We start from the raw sequence: 6,022 nt of genomic DNA on the forward strand, positions 1-6,022 counted from the left end.
CCTTTGTCCCATCAGTCTTTGATGGAACTATCGACAGCAGAGAAGAGGCTTTATGAACCAGAGCTTTTCATGGGTGGTGGACTGTAATTTGAATCTATCGGGTCCTCCATGCTTACTGACTGGAAGATAAAGATACCTTTGTCCCATCAGTCTTTGATGGAACTATCGACATGCCACATCCTCATGGACTGAAACCAGCGAACGCTGGAATGCCCTGGATATGAATAAGGTAAGGTCTTTTAATCACCACTTCACAGACACAAACATTAGAAGATTAACTCACTGTCGGTGTGAGAAATTAGTAGGCACGTTTTCATTACAACAAAACTAGGTATGTATGTTGTATATGTTGAGTTGTTTGTAACTTTTCTTTTTGAGTGGTAGGAGTCAACTCTTTTTTCCTCCGAATTACATGAATATTAACATCCCCGTGTTTCTCAGGCCAGGCATACATTAGGCAACAATAGCGTGAGCTTCACACGGGAGTAAGAAAGGATATCCACGTACCAGGCCATCGCAAACAAATTAAGCGAGTACATGCAAGATTTTAAATGCTTGTTAATCAATAGCATAATACGTATGTACGACTTTAAAAGCCACGCTACCCATTCCGAATACAGGGTTCAAGTGGTGTATAACTTACATATGGGTACATAATAGTACGTATAGTGGAAGGAACCCATTAGTCACTAGGTGAGATGTGACTGTGATGCTTGTGTCTACTAATTTACGAGGTTCTTGCTTCATCCTTTCTGTACATCTTTGATCTACCCCGAAAACATCACTTTCACCAATCTCTGATAGCTGTGTTTTGAAAATTGGGCATGCCTTTAACTGTACAAGTACACCTTGGAAAGCCCATTAGTCACTAGGTGAGATGTAACTGTGATGCTTGTGTCTACTAATTTACGAGGTTCTTGCTTCATCTATTGCCCCTTTCTGTACATCTTTGATGTACCCCGAAAACATCACTTTCACCAATCTCTGATAGCTGTGTTTTGAAAATTGGGCATGCCTTTAACTGTACAAGTACACCTTGGAAACTTTTTGCTACCCAAATGATTAGATGACAATGTGGACTATTATTCCAAGACCTGAATGTAAACAATTCATGTAATATAATTGTTAGGTATCCTGCTATCTTTATATCAGGAAATCGGTATACCTATGTATATATTTGACTAAGTGATATAGACAACTCCAAATAGAACAAGTGGAATGTCTGACGTCCAGAAATGGCAGAAATAGCTCCACTTAATGAGAAGCTTTTTTTAATCCCACAAGAAGCTTTCCAAAACTACCAATTCCAAAGCATAATAATATGTTTACCTTGGAAATTTCTCCTGCAACAGTCAATAATAATTTTTGTGATCAACTGTGATTGGCGAAAGAGCTTGCTCAGGATCATCTTGATGAGTAAATTAAAACAGACATAAATAACTATTCAAATTTAGCAAACACACCAGAACCACATGTCTAGAATGTGTGTTTTGACATTACCCTGTTTTGGAATAATTTTCAAAAGATTTTAAAGGAACACATGTCTTTTTATATTTTTTAAAGTGCGGTGGAGAATTTGTTTTTTGTTTCCCCAAGAAAAACCACGACAGACTCGTAAACAATACAGCTATAATTTCCCAGCACCATGCAGGCAGGCTCTATTGAATGTCGCCTTGACATGAAGCCCCCCGCCCCTGCCCCAGCCTTTGTGTTGTGAAAGCAACGTATAATCAATTTGTCTGCTCAAGGATAATTATGTTTATTTTTCAAATTAGGGGGGTCAAAAATTAATCTAGGATATGTAAAATGGAAATCTTAATGTAGTTTGGTGTCTTATTTGCTTTGTTAATTATTATTATTATGTTGGCAATAAACCGTGGTGAAGGGGAGAGGGGGTGATCATAAGGAAAGGATTACATTAGGGGACATCTGATGATATTAACTTTAATGTTATAGTTATAACTCGTACAGCCATTCTATTGAAATACCTAGCTTAGAAAGTGTACAGTTTTGTGTGTTTCCTTTGACTATTATTAAGATGGTTTTCGTAGAAAGTACTTTAACTTGTGAGTGCTCCACACACTAAAACTGATGCTAAAGTTTATTTTGCTTAGCATATCGTTATGGTACACTTGGAATAGGTATATTTATTTGTTTAAAATTTCTAGTGGGAAAATTTCTGAAATCTAAAAAGTTTTATAACTTTCTTGTTTTTCAGTTACTCAGCAGTTGATAAGGGTCGAACTTTCAAAAGTTTTCACCTTGTATGGTCCAGTTTCAGGAAAAATAATTTGGGTACCTATTCATAGAAAGTTGTTTGCCGCTGGCAAATTTTCGAAATCTATAGGATTGTGTGAATAAATAACCAAAGGATGATATATTGTGCTCAAATCATCAAAAAGATTCCCTCCTGTGAGGATTTCATAAAAGCCTATTCTCATTTTAACGTTAAACTCGTGGTCCTCATTAATGTCATTTGAGTATGACTTATACGTAGATATTTGTTTCTAATACTCTTGCAATATGAATTAGAATATCGGAATTGGATGCCCCTAGCGTTTTAACTTTAGATTTTGTGTCTCAATGAAAATCTATTGTTTTATTTGTAATAGACGAGTCATCTAAAATATGTCAAGCTTTGTTCTGTTTGTTCATATTTCAAGAGAAGTTAATATGAAAATTCATATCGCAAGTTTCAAGACCATTCAAAAACTTTTGGAAATCTGCTTCAATCTTACAAAGTCACATGTGGACCCAAAGATCCGGGGATGAAGTCTAGGGGATTTGTAAGGAAATTTCCAGCGAAACAGTTGAAAGTTGAATTAGAAAATATGGTATTGTTCCAAGTTAACTTCGTTCTGTTATTTGTAATAAAGTGACGTATAGGTAACTCGGGGTAAATGTGAACGATATACTTGTGTGAATTGTCTAGGAAATAAAGAGGATAGATGCCCTTCTCACTGTGCCCTATCCGGAGTGATATTTGTAGTTTTCCATACTAGGTAGTAGTCAAGGAATTGTGAAACTTTGTAGTACATATACTGAGGCACGAGCATTATTATTTCTGAAAAATAATATTTGTTTCTCCACAGATAAGTATTCCTTCTGCAAACCAAAAGATAACCCTTCCCAGAATTGAAGTAAAAGACAAATACCGTTCACAGTTACCCCAATTCACCCGAGGTTTAGTTCGGGGAAAGTTTATAATAGAACAAGAGAACTTGTCAAGTATGAGAGATATATGAAAAGCTGACCTCAGCAATACATCATACGGCCAGAGCAAGGAGTTTCTAATCCTCTTTCCAAGCAAGGTGCTCGTCTGTGTGTCAGGGAAGACGGTTCTTCCAGAGGAAAAGTTTCCCCAGAGTATCTCATAACAGTAAAATATTACCTACTTGTTTGTTCATGTTTTCTCAACTTTCCTTATACAGGGTGAGGGATTGACAGGTTCTGAATACAATACCCGAGTTTGAGATTTGTTCTTGTTGTAAATTTTCATTTCTCCTCCTCCCCATAAACTTCGAATTTTCCTTCCGGTTGGGTATAATAAAGAGCAAAAATTTGACCTGCATAGAAAATGCTTGTGAAAAATCTCGACTTAATTCGTCATTCAATGTAATTGTGACTGGGATACTGGGATTCATAACGTGGGAGCCAGGAGATCTGATATACATATCTACCTCATTCAGACGTACCTAGACATCTTGTTTTGACGGGGAAAACAACTATAACATGTACGTCCGTACAAGGTTTACTGAGCTATGATATCTTCTGTGCCAACTGTGCTCGTCTTACAAGTTTATATTATCATCCGTTTGCGGAGGATCTCCATAGGGATGATTAAGGTATCCGAGCATCTATGTATGTATACCTATTGATAAAAGTAAGTGATTAACTAAAGAAAGACTTAATCCCACATGCAGAACTCAATTAAATTTTGTTAGCTTCATATGTAGCATTTCCATCTCTTTTAATCCAGAGAACTTCAAGATCCTGGAAACTCATCACATCGCGCGACCTACATACATACGGGAAGGATTTTGTGAACTCCAGGCCTAGTGTGATGCTTTGATGATATTAAGGAGAAAATCGATGAAAGTGGAAGGCCAGCGATTACGTCTAATATCACCTACACAACGGAAGTTAATATCCATGATATGAAACCATGAGCCTCAGGAGCGGTACCTCTAGAATTAATCCAACAACCACAACACCTTAGTCAGGGTTGAACTCAGGATCTGAAGGATGTTCGAATATGTAACTTTTAAGAAGGAGGTGTCAAATATGGTGATGAACAAAAATATTGTTTTGGTCTAAGATACGTGGTCCAAGGTTGCTCAATATGGGGAGTCGTCATATAGGTGTATAGAAACGTAACATCTGTGGACAATGGACATTGGTCAACAGTTCAAGTAGGTGAGTAATAAGTATACATAGACGTACTTATTACGAAATGGCCATTTGACACCTGAAGGTAACGGCCAAGCAATCCAATATTTCTGATCCGCCCAAAAAATCGACAGTTCAGGCAATTTATACTAGGTACTAAGGAATAGTAAAGTCATGTCCCCAGAAACCTTTTCGAGAATAGACAGTGGCGTAGCGTCCATATAAGGCGTGTATGGCGGCCATACACTCGAAATTTCACTCAAATACCCTTAAATATTGACTTTAAATAATTAATGTATTTTTATTAGATGAATAAAAATTATTATCACTTAAAATTGTTAAAAATCCCTTAAAATCCCTAAATTCATTTTTATCCCAGTCAGACCTGAAAAATCCCTGAAAAGGGATAAAAATCCCACTGCGTCGGGATAAGATACAGTAAGAACACTACGCAGGGCACCTTACACCGCTACATGTATGAAAGGGTATTACTTACCCAACCACATCTATTTTGGTATGGAATTGGATGCGTGTTAAATAGTGAGAATGTAGGACGCCTTAGAACAAAGAACGTGTACTGACTATGATGCTCCTATGCTGAGATACTCTTTAGAATGTGTGAATGTGAAGCATGTTTTGAATGTTTGAATCGTTCGTTGATTTTTGTTCTCATTGTCGCTTGAAAAGATAATATACTGCTATTTCTCCCACTCCTCTCACCCGGAAGAGTGGCCGAGGTGTCAAGGCGCTCGACTCAAGACCCATAGGTATTAGGAGTGCTCGGGTTCAAATCCCTCCAAATCAGAACAAGACGAGCATTGCAAAAAGATGCTTTTAAAAATCCTATTGGAGAAGATGGGATCATTAAGTAATGTAATCCTAAAAAAACCTGTCACAGTTTGTTCAACGAAGGTCAAACAATGTTTGACATTGCACAGGCGTTTGAAGCAGACTTGCATGCGTGAATACTACCGTATAAAAGCCCGCCAGTAAGTATATTTTGTCTTTTGATTCCAAATAATAGAGCTTAATTTCTGTCACATTTCCTCACCTTATCTTATTCTTCTTTTGACTGCTGCACCTGCAGAAGGGAGAACAAGAGCTTACTCTTCTTCTTCACGTGCCTATCCGTTCCTGATGTAGGCGATCATCATGGCTATCCTGACTTTGTTGGTTGCTATCCGTAACAGTTCTGCAGAGCTTACTCTTCACCAATTTTATTATCTCACTCCAGCGGGTATTGCCTCGGATCTGTAGGTCTTCGTCAGATTATGTCTCATTACATGAATGCTTTGGTTTTCCAGGTATTCGAGCTTACTCTACATTACAGTTCTACGAGCTTACAATTACCCCACCCTGTATTCTCACACACAGCACAGTCAGCGTGATTGACGATTATCATAATTCACTCCTACTTTATGATTCACGTTGTTCGAATGAACCGATCTGGTCGAATCATAATGACTGTGTGATCCTAGCATCGTATAAAGTATAAACATTGCCTCGAACTTAGCGCGGAACAAAACGCCACGCCAAGGATTCCATAACAACTTTCAAATACTTTATATCTGATCTTTTGATCTGAAAATTGATCCTTCAGGAGTAGTTCGTATGTAAAGGTGCTAATGTGTTT

At 37.6% G+C, this 6,022-nt stretch overlaps 1 long non-coding RNA gene across 1 annotated transcript; it reads left to right on the forward strand.

The window, feature by feature from the left end:
* Positions 1–43: 43 nt before the first annotated feature.
* Positions 44–3,132, forward strand: LOC113466046. The gene is made up of 2 exons (XR_003390580.1): positions 44–229; positions 3,093–3,132. It is a non-coding gene; the product is annotated as an uncharacterized LOC113466046 (long non-coding RNA).
* Positions 3,133–6,022: the final 2,890 nt, after the last annotated feature.

The sequence above is a fragment of the Diaphorina citri genome, unplaced genomic scaffold (genome assembly GCF_000475195.1).
Source record: "Diaphorina citri unplaced genomic scaffold, Diaci psyllid genome assembly version 1.1 scaffold202, whole genome shotgun sequence".
NCBI lineage: Eukaryota > Metazoa > Arthropoda > Insecta > Hemiptera > Psyllidae > Diaphorina > Diaphorina citri.